Source organism: Stenella coeruleoalba (genome assembly GCF_951394435.1).
Source record: "Stenella coeruleoalba genome assembly, contig: scaffold_62, whole genome shotgun sequence".
NCBI classification, from domain to species: domain Eukaryota; kingdom Metazoa; phylum Chordata; class Mammalia; order Artiodactyla; family Delphinidae; genus Stenella; species Stenella coeruleoalba.
The window spans coordinates 1835589-1854011 of NW_027646189.1; the positions used below are offsets into that span (position 1 = coordinate 1835589).

Here is an 18423-nt window from a genome sequence, read left to right on the forward strand (position 1 = left end):
CTTCAGGCCCTAATCTGGTTCCGGCAAGGCACGCTGAGCCTTTGGTTATTTCCTCTTCCTGGTGGGAAATGAGAGTTAAATTTGCCCGTCCAGACACCTCCAGCTAGTCTCTCATTGGTTCTCGCTATTCCTGTTCATCTTCCGCAGAAATTGCAAACTGGGCCAAACAGGAGGTTAAAGGCGCTGACTCTCCAAGTGGGGAGAGTGTTAGTAAAGCGTCTGGAATGTTGCACCCGAGTACCAGGGGAGGAAAACTGAGACATATTTGAACACGTCTCCCGTTCACATGGTTGATCATACTTGGGTTCCACATGCATGTTTTAGCTGAAGGAAGAATACCTTAAACCTGGAGAGTTGAGACCCGTGTAATGGGTACCATGCAATATGACTTCAAAGGGTCTTCATTTGCTCACCGAACCTCTCCAATCCTATCACTGCTGCGTTTATGCCCCTGTACACATGCTTGATTCTCTTTCGGAGACATAGCAATCCATAGGTTTTAAGATACTTACTAGTCAGGTACATTCTTAGGCGTTTAATATGCGGTGTTGAGTCCATTTCGTTGAGCAAGGAGTAGCTCTTGTCTATTCCATATTTGGCCTAAGGAACTTTATCTGTGCTCATTTCAATCTCTGGTTTTATGCAGCACCCCAACTCACCTTTACCCTTAAGCAAGCATAAGTTGGTTTTCTAAATTTGAGACCCTGTTCTGTTCTGTAATTCAGTTCCTGTGTAGCCAAGTTTACATTCCGTGTATTACTGATATCTTATGATGTTTCTTTTTCTGTGTGACTTATTTCAGTTAGAATCATCATACCTGAATCCACTCATTGTGCTGCTAAGGGCCTGATGACACAGATTTCATTGCTGAGTGATATTGCTTTGTAAGTAAATACCACAACTTCTTTATCCATTTTTCACTTTCTGCGATGTTGAACTTGTACTGTAAACGAGGTTCTTGTAAACAGAGCCGTTCCAAACTTTGGGGTGGCTGTGTCTTTTTGATTTTAATTTCCCTAAGCTATAGGACCATAAGTGGAAGTGCCCTAGGTTCTGTTGCTTTGTTTTTTACATGTTTCAGGAAACACCATACACTTCTCCTGAGTGGTTGTTGGCAATTTACATCCCGCCCATCAGCATAACAAGGCTCCCAGTTCTCCATGGCCTGTCCTGCCTTTCTGATTTTACACTTTTTTCCGATGGCCCTTTTGACCGGGGGGAAGTGAGACTTCATTGTAGTGCAGATTTCCTTTGCAAGCTTGCTTGGTTGGCCAAAAAGTGCGTATGCGTTTTTACATCCCGCCCATCAGCATAACAAGACTCCCAGTTCTCCATGGCCTGTCCTGCCTTTCTGGATTTTACACTTCTTTCAGATGGCCCTTTTGACCGGGGGGAAGTGAGACTTCATTGTAGTGCAGATTTCCTTTGCAAGCTTGCTTGGTTGGCCAAAAAGGGCGTATGCGTTTTTTCCTGAATATATTCAGGAAAAAATGCATACGCCCTTTTTGGCCAAGTGCATCATTGTGGACGTTCTGCCTCTTTTCCTATGCTTTCAATGCAATTCCAGTCTACCTCCTGAAATCGGTTTCCTGCAATTCTGCCCTGCTTTCAAGTCCTCTTGGCAGCCTTACTTCAGTCTATTTTTGGACGATAGCTGTCATTTATAACTCTGCAGGTTTGTGAATTACAGTGCCCCTGAGCTCCTTTCTTCAACTTGCTTTCTTGTGACCTGGCAGCAACACCGCAGGATGGCTTCAGGCCCTAATCTGGTTCCGGCACGGCACGCTGAGCCTTTGGTTATTTCCTTTTCCTGGTGGGAAATGAGAGTTAAATTTGCCCGTCCAGACACCTTCAGCTAGTCTCTCATTGGTTCTCGCTATTCCTGTTCATCTTCCGCAGAAATTGCAAACTGGGCCAAACAGGAGGTTAAAGGCGCTGACTCTCCAAGTGGGGAGAGTGTTAGTAAAGCGTCTGGAATGTTGTACCCGAGTACCAGGGGAGGAAAACTGAGACATATTTGAACACGTCTCCCGTTCACATGGTTGATCATACTTGGGTTCCACATGCATGTTTTAGTTGAAGGAAGAATACCTTAAACCTGGAGAGTTAAGACCCGTGGAATGGGTACCATGCAATATGACTTCAAAGGGTCTTCATTTGCTCACCGAACCTCTCCAATCCTATCACTGCTGCGTTTATGCCCCTGTACACATGCTTGGTTCTCTTTCGGGGACATAGCAATCCATAGGTTTTAAGATACTTACTAGTCAGGTACATTCTTAGGCATTTAATATGCGGTGTTGAGTCCATTTCGTTGAGCAAGGAGTAGCTCTTGTCTATTCCATATTTGACTTAAGGAACTTTATCTGTGCTCATTTCAATCTCTGGTTTTATGCAGCACCCCAACTCACCTTTACCCTTAAGCAAGCATAAGTTGGTTTTCTAAATTTGAGACCCTGTCCTGTTCTGTAATTCAGTTCCTCTGTAGCCAAGTTTACATTCCGTGTATTACTGATATCTTATGATGTTTCTTTTTCTGTGTGACTTACTTCTGTTAGAATCATCATACCTGAATCCACTCATTGTGCTTCTAAGGGCCTGATGACACAGATTTCATTGCTGAGTGATATTGCTTTGTAAGTAAATACCACAACTTCTTTATCCATTTTTCACTTTCTGCGATGTTGAACTTGTACTGTAAACGAGGTTCTTGTAAACAGAGCCGTTCCAAACTTTGGGGTGGCTGTGTCTTTTTGATTTTAATTTCCCTAAGCTATAGGACCATAAGTGGAAGTGCCCTAGGTTCTGTTGCTTTGTTTTTTAGATGTTTCAGGAAACACCATACACTTCTCCCGAGTGGTTGTTGGCAATTTACATCCCGCCCATCAGCATAACAAGGCTCCCAGTTCTCCATGGCCTGTCCTGCCTTTCTGGATTTTACACTTTTTTCAGATGGCCCTTTTGACCAGGGGGAAGTGAGACTTCATTGTAGTGCAGATTTCCTTTGCAAGCTTGCTTGGTTGGCCAAAAAGGGCGTATGCGTTTTTTCCTGAATATATTCAGGAAAAAACGCATACGCCCTTTTTGGCCAAGTGCATCATTGTGGACGTTCTGCCTCTTTTCCTATGCTTTCAATGCAATTCCAGTCTACCTCCTGAAATCGGTTTCCTGCAATTCTGCCCCGCTTTCAAGTCCTCTTGGCAGCCTTACTTCAGTCTATTTTTGGACGATAGCTGTCATTTATAACTCTGCAGGTTTGTGAATTACAGTGCCCCTGAGCTCCTTTCTTCAACTCGCTTTCTTTTGAGCTGGCCGCAACACCGCAGGATAGCTTCAGGCCCTAATCTGGTTCCGGTACGGCACGCTGAGCCTTTGGTTATTTCCTCTTCCTGGTGGGAAATGAGAGTTAAATTTGCCCGTCCAGACACCTCCAGCTAGCCTCTCATTGGTTCTCGCTATTCCTGTTCATCTTCCGCAGAAATTGCAAACTGGGCCAAACAGGAGGTTAAAGGCGCTGACTCTCCAAGTGGGGAGAGTGTTAGTAAAGCGTCTGGAATGTTGCACCCGAGTACCAGGGGAGGAAAACTGAGACATATTTGAACACGTCTCCCGTTCACATGGTTGATCATACTTGGGTTCCACATGCATGTTTTAGCTGAAGGAAGAATACCTAAAACCTGCGTAGTTGAAACCCGTGGAATGGGTACCATGCAATATGACTTCAAAGGGTCTTCATTTGCTCACCGAACCTCTCCAATCCTATCACTGCTGCGTTTATGCCCCTGTACACATGCTTGATTCTCTTTCGGAGACATAGCAATCCATAGGTTTTAAGATACTTAATAGTCAGGTACATTCTTAGGCGTTTAATATGCGGTGTTGAGTCCATTTCGTTGAGCAAGGAGTAGCTCTTGTCTATTCCATATTTGGCTTAAGGAACTTTATCTGTGCTCATTTCAATCTCTGGTTTTATGCAGCACCCCAACTCACCTTTCCCCTTAAGCAAGCATAAGTTGGTTTTCTAAATTTGAGACACTGTTCTGTTTTGGAATTCAGTTCCTGTGTAGCCAAGTTTACATTCCGTGTATTAGTGATACCTTATGATGTTTCTTTTTCTGTGTGACTTATTTCAGTTAGAATCATCATACCTGAATCCACTCATTGTGATGCTAAGGGCCTGATGACATAGATTTCATTGCTGAGTGATATTGCTTTGTAAGTGAATACCACAACTTCTTTATCCATTTTTCACTTTCTGCGATGTTGAACTTGTACTGTAAACGAGGTTCTTGTAAACAGAGCCGTTCCAAACTTTGGGGTGGCTGTGTCTTTTTGATTTTAATTTCCCTAAGCTATAGGACCATAAGTGGAAGTGCCGTAGGCTCTGTTGCTTTGTTTTTTAGATGTTTCAGGACACACCATACACTTCTCCCAATTGTCTGTTGGCAATTTACATCCCGCCCATCAGCATAACAAGGCTCCCAATTCTCAATGGCCTGTTGCCTTTCTGGATTTTACACTTTTTTCAGATGGCCCTTTTGACCGGGGGGAAGTGAGACTTCATTGTAGTGCAGATTTCCTTTGCAAGCTTGCTTGGTTGGCCAAAAAGGGCGTATGCGTTTTTTCCTGAATATATTCAGGAAAAAACGCATACGCCCTTTTTGGCCAAGTGCATCATTGTGGACGTTCTGCCTCTTTTCCTATGCTTTCAATGCAATTCCAGTCTACCTCCTGAAATCGGTTTCCTGCAATTCTGCCCCGCTTTCAAGTCCTCTTGGCAGCCTTACTTCAGTCTATTTTTGGACGATAGCTGTCATTTATAACTCTGCAGGTTTGTGAATTACAGTGTCCCTGAGCTCCTTTCTTCAACTCGCTTTCTTGTGACCTGGCCGCAACACCGCAGGATGGCTTCAGGCCCTAATCTGGTTCCGGCACGGCACGCTGAGCCTTTGGTTATTTCCTCTTCCTGGTGGGAAATGAGAGTTAAATTTGCCCGTCCAGACACCTCCAGCTAGTCTCTCATTGGTTCTCGCTATTCCTGTTCATCTTCCGCAGAAATTGCAAACTGGGCCAAACAGGAGGTTAAAGGCGCTGACTCTCCAAGTGGGGAGAGTGTTAGTAAAGCGTCTGGAATGTTGCACCCGAGTACCAGGGTACGAAAACTGAGACATATTTGAACACGTCTCCCGTTCACATGGTTGATCATACTTGGGTTCCACATGCATGTTTTAGCTGAAGGAAGAATACCTTAAACCTGGAGAGTTGAGACCCGTGTAATGGGTACCATGCAATATGACTTCAAAGGGTCTTCATTTGCTCACCGAACCTCTCCAATCCTATCACTGCTGCGTTTATGCCCCTGTACACATGCTTGATTCTCTTTTGGAGACATAGCAATCCATAGGTTTTACGATACTTACTAGTCAGGTACATTCTTAGGCGTTTAATATGCGGTGTTGAGTCCATTTCGTTGAGCAAGGAGTAGCTCTTGTCTATTCCATATTTGACTTAAGGAACTTTATCTGTGCTCATTTCAATCTCTGGTTTTATGCAGCACCCCAACTCACCTTTACCCTTAAGCAAGCATAAGTTGGTTTTCTAAATTTGAGACCCTGTTCTGTTCTGTAATTCAGTTCCTGTGTAGCCAAGTTTACATTCCGTGTATTACTGATATCTTATGATGTTTCTTTTTCTGTGTGACTTATTTCAGTTAGAATCATCATACCTGAATCCACTCATTGTGATGCTAAGGGCCTGATGACATAGATTTCATTGCTGAGTGATATTGCTTTGTAAGTAAATACCACAACTTCTTTATCCATTTTTCACTTTCTGCGATGTTGAACTTGTACTGTAAACGAGGTTCTTGTAAACAGAGCCGTTCCAAACTTTGGGGTGGCTGTGTCTTTTTGATTTTAATTTCCCTAAGCTATAGGACCATAAGTGGAAGTGCCCTAGGTTCTGTTGCTTTGTTTTTTAGATGTTTCAGGAAACACCATACACTTCTCCCGAGTGGTTGTTGGCAATTTACATCCCGCCCATCAGCATAACAAGGCTCCCAGTTCTCCATGGCCTGTCCTGCCTTTCTGGATTTTACACTTTTTTCAGATGGCCCTTTTGACCGGGGGGAAGTGAGACTTCATTGTAGTGCAGATTTCCTTTGCAAGCTTGCTTGGTTGGCCAAAAAGGGCGTATGCGTTTTTTCCTGAATATATTCAGGAAAAAACGCATACGCCCTTTTTGGCCAAGTGCATCATTGTGGACGTTCTGCCTCTTTTCCTATGCTTTCAATGCAATTCCAGTCTACCTCCTGAAATCGGTTTCCTGCAATTCTGCCCCGCTTTCAAGTCCTCTTGGCAGCCTTACTTCAGTTTATTTTTGGACGATAGCTGTCATTTATAACTCTGCAGGTTTGTGAATTACAGTGCCCCTGAGCTCCTTTCTTCAACTCGCTTTCTTGTGACCTGGCCGCAACACCGCAGGATGGCTTCAGGCCCTAATCTGGTTCCGGCACGGCACGCTGAGCCTTTGGTTATTTCCTCTTCCTGGTGGGAAATGAGAGTTAAATTTGCCCGTCCAGACACCTCCAGCTAGTCTCTCATTGGTTCTCGCTATTCCTGTTCATCTTCCGCAGAAATTGCAAACTGGGCCAAACAGGAGGTTAAAGGGACTGACTCTCCAAGTCGGGAGAGTGTTAGTAAAGCGTCTGGAATGTTGCACCCGAGTACCAGGGTACGAAAACTGAGACATATTTGAACACGTCTCCCGTTCACATGGTTGATCATACTTGGGTTCCACATGCATGTTTTAGCTGAAGGAAGAATACCTTAAACCTGGAGAGTTGAGACCCGTGTAATGGGTACCATGCAATATGACTTCAAAGGGTCTTCATTTGCTCACCGAACCTCTCCAATCCTATCACTGCTGCGTTTATGCCCCTGTACACATGCTTGATTCTCTTTCGGAGACATAGCAATCCATAGGTTTTAAGATACTTACTAGTCAGGTACATTCTTAGGCGTTTAATATGCGGTGTTGAGTCCATTTCGTTGAGCAAGGAGTAGCTCTTGTCTATTCCATATTTGACTTAAGGAACTTTATCTGTGCTCATTTCAATCTCTGGTTTTATGAAGCACCCCAACTCACCTTTACCCTTAAGCAAGCATAAGTTGGTTTTCTAAATTTGAGACCCTGTTCTGTTCTGTAATTCAGTTCCTGTATAGCCAAGTTTACATTCCGTGTATTACTGATATCTTATGATGTTTCTTTTCTGTGTGTCTTATTTCAGTTAGAATCATCATACCTGAATCCACTCATTGTGCTGCTACGGGCCTGATGACACAGATTTCATTGCTGAGTGATATTGCTTTGTAAGTAAATACCACAACTTCTTTATCCATTTTTCACTTTCTGCGATGTTGAACTTGTACTGTAAACGAGGTTCTTGTAAACAGAGCCGTTCCAAACTTTGGGGTGGCTGTGTCTTTTTGATTTTAATTTCCCTAAGCTATAGGACCATAAGTGGCAGTGCCCTAGGCTCTGTTGCTTTGTTTTTTAGATGTTTCAGGAAACACCATACACTTCTCCCGAGTGTCTGTTGGCAATTTACATCCCGCCCATCAGCATAACAAGGCTCCCAGTTGTCCATGGCCTGTCCTGCCTTTCTGGATTTTACACTTTTTTCAGATGGCCCTTTTGACCGGGGGGAAGTGAGACTTCATTGTAGTGCAGATTTCCTTTGCAAGCTTGCTTGGTTGGCCAAAAAGGGCGTATGCGTTTTTTCCTGAATATATTCAGGAAAAAACGCATACGCCCTTTTTGGCCAAGTGCATCATTGTGGACGTTCTGCCTCTTTTCCTATGCTTTCAATGCAATTCCAGTCTACCTCCTGAAATCGGTTTCCTGCAATTCTGCCCCGCTTTCAAGTCCTCTTGGCAGCCTTACTTCAGTCTATTTTTGGACGATAGCTGTCATTTATAACTCTGCAAGTTTGTGAATTACAGTGCCCCTGAGCTCCTTTCTTCAACGCGCTTTCTTGTGACCTGGCCGCAACACCGCAGGATGGCTTCAGGCCCTAATCTGGTTCCGGCACGGCACGCTGAGCCTTTGGTTATTTCCTCTTCCTGGTGGGAAATGAGAGTTAAATTTGCCCGTCCAGACACCTCCAGCTAGTCTCTCATTGGTTCTCGCTATTCCTGTTCATCTTCCGCAGAAATTGCAAACTGGGCCAAACAGGAGGTTAAAGGCGCTGACTCTCCAAGTGGGGAGAGTGTTAGTAAAGCGTCTGGAATGTTGCACCCGAGTACCAGGGGAGGAAAACTGAGACATATTTGAACACGTCTCCCGTTCACATGGTTGATCATACTTGGGTTCCACATGCATGTTTTAGCTGAAGGAAGAATACCTTAAACCTGGAGAGTTAAGACCTGTGTAATGGGTACCATGCAATATGACTTCAAAGGGTCTTCATTTGCTCACCGAACCTCTCCAATCCTATCACTGCTGCGTTTATGCCCCTGTACACATGCTTGATTCTCTTTTGGAGACATAGCAATCCATAGGTTTTCCGATACTTACTAGTCAGGTACATTCTTAGGCGTTTAATATGCGGTGTTGAGTCCATTTCGTTGAGCAAGGAGTAGCTCTTGTCTATTCCATATTTGACTTAAGGAACTTTATCTGTGCTCATTTCAATCTCTGGTTTTATGCAGCACCCCAACTCACCTTTACCCTTAAGCAAGCATAAGTTGGTTTTCTAAATTTGAGACCCTGTTCTGTTCTGTAATTCAGTTCCTGTGTAGCCAAGTTTACATTCCGTGTATTACTGATATCTTATGATGTTTCTTTTTCTGTGTGACTTATTTCAGTTAGAATCATCATACCTGAATCCACTCATTGTGATGCTAAGGGCCTGATGACATAGATTTCATTGCTGAGTGATATTGCTTTGTAAGTAAATACCACAACTTCTTTATCCATTTTTCACTTTCTGGGATGTTGAACTTGTACTGTAAACGAGGTTCTTGTAAACAGAGCCGTTCCAAACTTTGGGGTGGCTGTGTCTTTTTGATTTTAATTTCCCTAAGCTATAGGACCATAAGTGGCAGTGCCCTAGGCTCTGTTGCTTTGTTTTTTAGATGTTTCAGGAAACACCATACACTTCTCCCGAGTGTCTGTTGGCAATTTACATCCCGCCCATCAGCATAACAAGGCTCCCAGTTGTCCATGGCCTGTCCTGCCTTTCTGGATTTTACACTTTTTTCAGATGGCCCTTTTGACCGGGGGGAAGTGAGACTTCATTGTAGTGCAGATTTCCTTTGCAAGCTTGCTTGGTTGGCCAAAAAGGGCGTATGCGTTTTTTCCTGAATATATTCAGGAAAAAACGCATACGCCCTTTTTGGCCAAGTGCATCATTGTGGACGTTCTGCCTCTTTTCCTATGCTTTCAATGCAATTCCAGTCTACCTCCTGAAATCGGTTTCCTGCAATTCTGCCCCGCTTTCAAGTCCTCTTGGCAGCCTTACTTCAGTCTATTTTTGGATGATAGCTGTCATTTATAACTCTGCAGGTTTGTGAATTACAGTGCCCCTGAGCTCCTTTCTTCAACTCGCTTTCTTGTGACCTGGCCGCAACACCGCAGGATGGATTCAGGCCCTAATCTGGTTCCGGCACGGCACGCTGAGCCTTTGGTTAATTCCTCTTCCTGGTGGGAAATGAGAGTTAAATTTGCCCGTCCAGACACCTCCAGCTAGTCTCTCATTGGTTCTCACTATTCCTGTTCATCTTCCACAGAAATTGCAAACTGGGCCAAACAGGAGGTTAAAGGGACTGACTCTCCAAGTCGGAAGAGTGTTAGTAAAGCGTCTGGAATGTTGCACCCGAGTACCAGGGGAGGAAAACTGAGACATATTTGAACACGTCTCCCGTTCACATGGTTGATCATACTCTGGGTTCCACATGCATGTTTTAGCTGAAGGAAGAATACCTTAAACCTGGAGAGTTGAGACCCGTGGAATGGGTACCATGCAATATGACTTCAAAGGGTCTTCATTTGCTCACCGAACCTCTCCAATCCTATCACTGCTGCGTTTATGCCCCTGTACACACGCTTGATTCTCTTTTGCAGACATAGCAATCCATAGGTTTTAAGATACTTACTAGTCAGGTACATTCTTAGGCGTTTAATATGGGGTGTTGAGTCCATTTCATTGAGCAAGGAGTAGCTCTTGTCTATTCCATATTTGGCTTAAGGAACTTTATCTGTGCTCATTTCAATCTCTGGTTTTATGTAGCACCCCAACTCACCTTTCCCCTTAAGCAAGCATAAGTTGGTTTTCTAAATTTGAGACCCTGTTCTGTTTTGGAATGCAGTTCCTGTGTAGCCAAGTTTACATTCCGTGTATTAGTGATATCTTATGATGTTTCTTTTTCTGTGTGACTTATTTCAGTTAGAATCATCGTACCTGAATCCACTCATTATGCTGCTATGGGCCTGATGACACAGATTTCATTGCTGAGTGATACTGCATTGTACGTAAGTACGACAAATTCTTTATCCATTTTTCACTTTCTGCGATGTTGAACTTGTACTGTAAACGAGGTTCTTGTAAACAGAGCCGTTCCAAACTTTGGGGTGGCTGTGTCTTTTTGAATTTAATTTCCCTAAGCTATAGGACCATAAGTGGAAGTTCCCTAGGCTCTGTTGCTTTGTTTTTTAGATGTTTCAGGAAACACCATACACTTCTCCCGAGTGGTTGTTGGCAATTTACATCCCGCCCATCAGCATAACAAGGCTCCCAGTTCTCCATGGCCTGTCTTGTCTTTCTGGATTTTACACTTTTTTCAGATGGCCCTTTTGACCGGGGGGAAGTGAGACTTCATTGTAGTGCAGATTTCCTTTGCAAGCTTGCTTGGTTGGCCAAAAAGGGCGTATGCGTTTTTTCCTGAATATATTCAGGAAAAAACGCATACGCCCTTTTTGGCCAAGTGCATCATTGTGGACGTTCTGCCTCTTTTCCTATGCTTTCAATGCAATTCCAGTCTACCTCCTGAAATCGGTTTCCTGAAATTCTGCCCCGCTTTCAAGTCCTCTTGGCAGCCTTACTTCAGTCTATTTTTGGACGATAGCTCTCATTTATAACTCTGCAGGTTTGTGAATTACAGTGCCCCTGAGCTCCTTTCTTCAACTCGCTTTCTTGTGACCTGGCCGCAACACCGCAGGATGGCTTCAGGCCCTAATCTGGTTCCGGCCCGGCATGCTGAGCCTTTGGTTAATTCCTCTTCCTGGTGGGAAATGAGAGTTAAATTTGCCCGTCCAGACACCTCCAGCTAGTCTCTCATTGGTTCTCACTATTCCTGTTCATCTTCCGCAGAAATTGCAAACTGGGCCAAACAGGAGGTTAAAGGGACTGACTCTCCAAGTCGGGAGAGTGTTAGTAAAGCGTCTGGAATGTTGCACCCGAGTTCCAGGGGAGGAAAACTGAGACATATTTGAACACGTCTCCCGATCACATGGTTGATCATACTCTAGGTTCCACATGCATGTTTTAGCTGAAGGAAGAATACCTTAAACCTGGAGAGTTGAGACCCGTGTAATGGGTACCATGCAATATGACTTCAAAGGGTCTTCATTTGCTCACCGAACCTCTCCAATCCTATCACTGCTGCGTTTATGCCCCTGTACACATGCTTGATTCTCTTTTGGAGACATAGCAATCCATAGGTTTTCCGATACTTACTAGCCAGGTACATTCTTAGGCGTTTAATATGCGGTGTTGAGTCCATTTCGTTGAGCAAGGAGTAGCTCTTGTCTATTCCATATTTGACTTAAGGAACTTTATCTGTGCTCATTTCAATCTCTGGTTTTATGCAGCACCCCAACTCACCTTTACCCTGAAGCAAGCATAAGTTGGTTTTCTAAATTTGAGACCCTGTTCTGTTCTGTAATTCAGTTCCTGTGTAGCCAAGTTTACATTCCGTGTATTACTGATATCTTATGATGTTTCTTTTCTGTGTGACTTATATCAGTTAGAATCATCATACCTGAATCCACTCATTGTGCTGCTACGGGCCTGATGACACAGATTTCATTGCTGAGTGATATTGCTTTGTAAGTAAATACCACAACTTCTTTATCCATTTTTCACTTTCTGCGATGTTGAACTTGTACTGTAAACGAGGTTCTTGTAAACAGAGCCGTTCCAAACTTTGGGGTGGCTGTGTCTTTTTGATTTTAATTTCCCTAAGCTATAGGACCATAAGTGGCAGTGCCCTAGGCTCTGTTGCTTTGTTTTTTAGATGTTTCAGGAAACACCATACACTTCTCCCGAGTGGTTGTTGGCAATTTACATCCCGCCCATCAGCATAACAAGGCTCCCAGTTGTCCATGGTCTGTCCTGCCTTTCTGGATTTTACACTTTTTTCAGATGGCCCTTTTGACCGGGGGGAAGTGAGACTTCATTGTAGTGCAGATTTCCTTTGCAAGCTTGCTTGGTTGGCCAAAAAGGGCGTATGCGTTTTTTCCTGAATATATTCAGGAAAAAACGCATACGCCCTTTTTGGCCAAGTGCATCATTGTGGACGTTCTGCCTCTTTTCCTATGCTTTCAATGCAATTCCAGTCTACCTACTGAAATCGGTTTCCTGCAATTCTGCCCCGCTTTCAAGTCCTCTTGGCAGCCTTACTTCAGTCTATTTTTGGACGATAGCTGTCATTTATAACTCTGCAGGTTTGTGAATTACAGTGCCCCTGAGCTCCTTTCTTCAACTCGCTTTCTTGTGACCTGGCCGCAACACCGCAGGATGGCTTCAGGCCCTAATCTGGTTCCGGCACGGCACGCTGAGCCTTTGGTTAATTCCTCTTCCTGGTGGGAAATGAGAGTTAAATTTGCCCGTCCAGACACCTCCAGCTAGTCTCTCATTGGTTCTCGCTATTCCTGTTCATCTTCCGCAGAAATTGCAAACTGGGCCAAACAGGAGGTTAAAGGCGCTGACTCTCCAAGTGGGGAGAGTGTTAGTAAAGCGTCTGGAATGTTGCACCCGAGTACCAGGGGAGGAAAACTGAGACATATTTGAACACGTCTCCCGTTCACATGGTTGATCATACTTGGGTTCCACATGCATGTTTTAGCTGAAGGAAGAATACCTTAAACCTGGAGAGTTGAGACCCGTGTAATGGGTACCATGCAATATGACTTCAAAGGGTCTTCATTTGCTCACCAAACCTCTCCAATCCTATCACTGCTGCGTTTATGCCCCTGTACACACGCTTGATTCTCTTTTGGAGACATAGCAATCCATAGGTTTTAAGATACTTACTAGTCAGGTACATTCTTAGGCGTTTAATATGGGGTGTTGAGTCCATTTCGTTGAGCAAGGAGTAGCTCTTGTCTATTCCATATTTGGCTTAAGGAACTTTATCTGTGCTCATTTCAATCTCTGGTTTTATGCAGCACCCCAACTCACCTTTACCCTTAAGCAAGCATAAGTTGGTTTTCTAAATTTGAGACCCTGTTCTGTTTTGGAATTCAGTTCCTGTGTAACCAAGTTTACATTCCGTGTATTAGTGATATCTTATGATGTTTCTTTTTCTGTGTGACTTATTTCAGTTAGAATCATCGTACCTGAATCCACTCATTGTGCTGCTAAGGGCCTGATGACACAGATTTCATTGCTGAGTGATATTGCTTTGTAAGTAAATACCACAACTTCTTTATCCATTTTTCACTTTCTGCGATGTTGAACTTGTACTGTAAACGAGGTTCTTGTAAACAGATCCGTTCCAAACTTTGGGGTGGCTGTGTCTTTTTGATTTTAATTTCCCTAAGCTATAGGACCATAAGTGGAAGTGCCCTAGGTTCTTTTGCCTTGTTTTTTACATGTTTCAGGAAACACCATACACTTCTCCCGAGTGGTTGTTGGCAATTTACATCCCGCCCATCAGCATAACAAGGCTCCCAGTTCTCCATGGCCTGTCTTGTCTTTCTGGATTTTACACTTTTTTCAGGTGGCCCTTTTGACCGGGGGGAAGTGAGACTTCATTGTAGTGCAGATTTCCTTTGCAAGCTTGCTTGGTTGGCCAAAAAGGGCGTATGCGTGTTTTCCTGAATATATTCAGGAAAAAACGCATACGCCCTTTTTGGCCAAGTGCATCATTGTGGACGTTCTGCCTCTTTTCCTATGCTTTCAATGCAATTCCAGTCTACCTCCTGAAATCGGTTTCCTGCAATTCTGCCCCGCTTTCAAGTCCTCTTGGCAGCCTTACTTCAGTCTATTTTTGGACGATAGCTCTCATTTATAACTCTGCAGGTTTGTGAATTACAGTGCCCCTGAGCTCCTTTCTTCAACTCGCTTTCTTGTGACCTGGCCGCAACACCGCAGGATGGCTTCAGGCCCTAATCTGGTTCCGGCCCGGCATGCGGAGCCTTTGGTTAATTCCTCTTCCTGGTGGGAAATGAGAGTTAAATTTGCCCGTCCAGACACCTCCAGCTAGTCTCTCATTGGTTCTCGCTATTCCTGTTCATCTTCCGCAGAAATTGCAAACTGGGCCAAACAGGAGGTTAAAGGGACTGACTCTCCAAGTCGGGAGAGTGTTAGTAAAGCGTCTGGAATGTTGCACCCGAGTACCAGGGGAGGAAAACTGAGACATATTTGAACACGTCTCCCGATCACATGGTTGATCATACTCTAGGTTCCACATGCATGTTTTAGCTGAAGGAAGAATACCTTAAACCTGGAGAGTTGAGACCCGTGTAATGCGAACCATGCAATATGACTTCAAAGGGTCTTCATTTGCTCACCGAACCTCTCCAATCCTATCACTGCTGCGTTTATGCCCCTGTACACATGCTTGATTCTCATTCGGAGACATAGCAATCCATAGGTTTTAAGATACTTACTAGTCAGGTACATTCTTAGGCGTTTAATATGCGGTGTTGAGTCAATTTCGCTGAGCAAGGAGTAGCTCTTGTCTATTCCATATTTGGCTTAAGGAACTTTATCTGTGCTCATTTCAATCTCTGTTTTTATGCAGCACCCCAACTCACCTTTACCCTTAAGCAAGAATAAGTTGGTTTTCTAAATTTGAGACCCTGTTCTGTTCTGTAATTCAGTTCCTGTGTAGCCAAGTTTACATTCCGTGTATTACTGATATCTTATGATGTTTCTTTTTCTGTGTGACTTATTTCAGGTAGAATCATCATACCTGAATCCACTCATTGTGATGCTAAGGGCCTGATGACATAGATTTCATTGCTGAGTGATATTGTTTGTAAGTAAATACCAGAACTTCTTTATCCATTTTTCACTTTCTGCGATGTTGAACTTGTACTGTAAACGAGGTTCTTGTAAACAGAGGCGTCCCAAACTTTGGGGTGGCTGTGTCTTTTTGATTTTAATTTCCCTAAGCTATAGGACCATAAGTGGCAGTGCCCTAGGCTCTGTTGCTTTGTTTTTTAGATGTTTCAGGAAACACCATACACTTCTCCCGAGTGTCTGTTGGCAATTTACATCCCGCCCATCAGCATAACAAGGCTCCCAGTTCTCCATGGCCTGTCCTCCCTTTCTGGATTTTACACTTTTTTCAGATGGCCCTTTTGACCGGGGGGAAGTGAGACTTCATTGTAGTGCAGATTTCCTTTGCAAGCTTGCTTGGTTGGCCAAAAAGGGCGCATGCGTTTTTTCCTGAATATATTCAGGAAAAAATGCATACGCCCTTTTTGGCCAAGTGCATCATTGTGGACGTTCTGCCTCTTTTCCTATGCTTTCAATGCAATTCCAGTCTACCTCCTGAAATCGGTTTCCTGCAATTCTGCCCCGCTTTCAAGTCCTCTTGGCAGCCTTACTTCAGTCTATTTTTGGATGATAGCTGTCATTTATAACTCTGCAGGTTTGTGAATTACAGTGCCCCTGAGCTCCTTTCTTCAACTCGCTTTCTTTTGAGCTGGCCGCAACACCGCAGGATGGCTTCAGGCCCTAATCTGGTTCCGGCACGGCACGCTGAGCCTTTGGTTAATTCCTCTTCCTGGTGGGAAATGAGAGTTAAATTTGCCCGTCCAGACACCTCCAGCTAGTCTCTCATTGGTTCTCGCTATTCCTGTTCATCTTCCGCAGAAATTGCAAACTGGGCCAAACAGGAGGTTAAAGGCGCTGACTCTCCAAGTGGGGAGAGTGTTAGTAAAGCGTCTGGAATGTTGCACCCGAGTACCAGGGGAGGAAAACTGAGACATATTTGAACACGTCTCCCGTTCACATGGTTGATCATACTTGGGTTCCACATGCATGTTTTAGCTGAAGGAAGAATACCTTAAACCTGGAGAGTTGAGACCCGTGTAATGGGTACCATGCAATATGACTTCAAAGGGTCTTCATTTGCTCACCGAACCTCTCCAATCCTATCACTGCTGCGTTTATGCCCCTGTACACACGCTTGATTCTCTTTTGGAGACATAGCAATCCATAGGTTTTAAGATACTTACTAGTCAGGTACATTCTTAGGCGTTTAATATGGGGTGTTGAGTCCATTTCGTTGAGCAAGGAGTAGCTCTTGTCTATTCCATGTTTGGCTTAAGGAACTTTATCTGTGCTCATTTCAATCTCTGGTTTTATGCAGCACCCCAACTCACCTTTACCCTTAAGCAAGCATAAGTTGGTTTTCTAAATTTGAGAACCTGTTCTGTTTTGGAATTCAGTTCCTGTGTAGCCAAGTTTACATTCCGTGTATTAGTGATATCTTATGATGTTTCTTTTTCTGTGTGACTTATTTCAGTTAGAATCATCGTACCTGAATCCACTCATTGTGCTGCTAAGGGCCTGATGACACAGATTTCATTGCTGAGTGATATTGCTTTGTAAGTAAATACCACAACTTCTTTATCCATTTTTCACTTTCTGCGATGTTGAACTTGTACTGTAAACGAGGTTCTTGTAAACAGATGCGTTCCAAACTTTGGGGTGGCTGTGTCTTTTTGATTTTAATTTCCCTAAGCTATAGGACCATAAGTGGAAGTGCCCTAGGTTCTGTTGCTTTGTTTTTTACATGTTTCAGGAAACACCATACACTTCTCCCGAGTGGTTGTTGACAATTTACATCCCGCCCATCAGCATAACAAGGCTTCCAGTTCCCCATGGCCTGTCTTGTCTTTCTGGATTTTACACTTTTTTCAGATGGCCCTTTTGACCGGGGGGAAGTGAGACTTCATTGTAGTGCACATTTCCTTTGCAAGCTTGCTTGGTTGGCCAAAAAGGGCGTATGCGTTTTTTCCTGAATATATTCAGGAAAAAACGCATACGCCCTTTTTGGCCAAGTGCATCATTGTGGACGTTCTGCCTCTTTTCCTATGCTTTCAATGCAATTCCAGTCTACCTCCTGAAATCGGTTTCCTGCAATTCTGCCCCGCTTTCAAGTCCTCTTGGCAGCCTTACTTCAGTCTATTTTTGGACGATAGCTCTCATTTATAACTCTGCAGTTTTGTGAATTACAGTGCCCCTGAGCTCCTTTCTTCAACTCGCTTTCTTGTGACCTGGCCGCAACACCGCAGGATGGCTTCAGGCCCTAATCTGGTTCCGGTACGGCACGCTGAGCCTTTGGTTATTTCCTCTTCCTGGTGGGAAATGAGAGTTAAATTTGCCCGTCCAGACACCTCCAGCTAGCCTCTCATTGGTTCTCGCTATTCCTGTTCATCTTCCGCAGAAATTGCAAACTGGGCCAAACAGGAGGTTAAAGGCGCTGACTCTCCAAGTGGGGAGAGTGTTAGTAAAGCGTCTGGAATGTTGCACCCGAGTACCAGGGGAGGAAAACTGAGACATATTTGAACACGTCTCCCGTTCACATGGTTGATCATACTTGGGTTCCACATGCATGTTTTAGCTGAAGGAAGAATACCTTAAACCTGGAGAGTTGAGACCCGTGTAATGGGTACCATGCAATATGACTTCAAAGGGTCTTCATTTGCTCACTGAACCTCTCCAATCCTATCACTGCTGCGTTTATGCCCCTGTACACACGCTTGATTCTCTTTTGGAGACATAGAAATCCATAGGTTTTAAGCTACTTACTAGTCAGGTACATTCTTAGGCGTTTAATATGGGGTGTTGAGTCCATTTCGTTGAGCAAGGAGTAGCTCTTGTCTATTCCATATTTGGCTTAAGGAACTTTATCTGTGCTCATTTCAATCTCTGGTTTTATGCAGCACCCCAACTCACCTTTCCCCTTAAGCAAGCATAAGTTGGTTTTCTAAATTTGAGACACTGTTCTGTTTTGGAATTCAGTTCCTGTGTAGCCAAGTTTACATTCCGTGTATTAGTGATACCTTATGATGTTTCTTTTTCTGTGTGACTTATTTCAGTTAGAATCATCATACCTGAATCCACTCATTGTGATGCTAAGGGCCTGATGACATAGATTTCATTGCTGAGTGATATTGCTT

The 18423-nt window shown here is 43.9% G+C and overlaps 1 long non-coding RNA gene across 1 annotated transcript in view; it reads left to right on the forward strand.

Annotated features, from left to right (window-relative positions):
• The window catches only part of LOC307181271, a 636025-nt gene that overhangs the window by 494464 nt on the left and 123138 nt on the right, over positions 1 to 18423 (forward strand). The window lies entirely within an intron of this gene.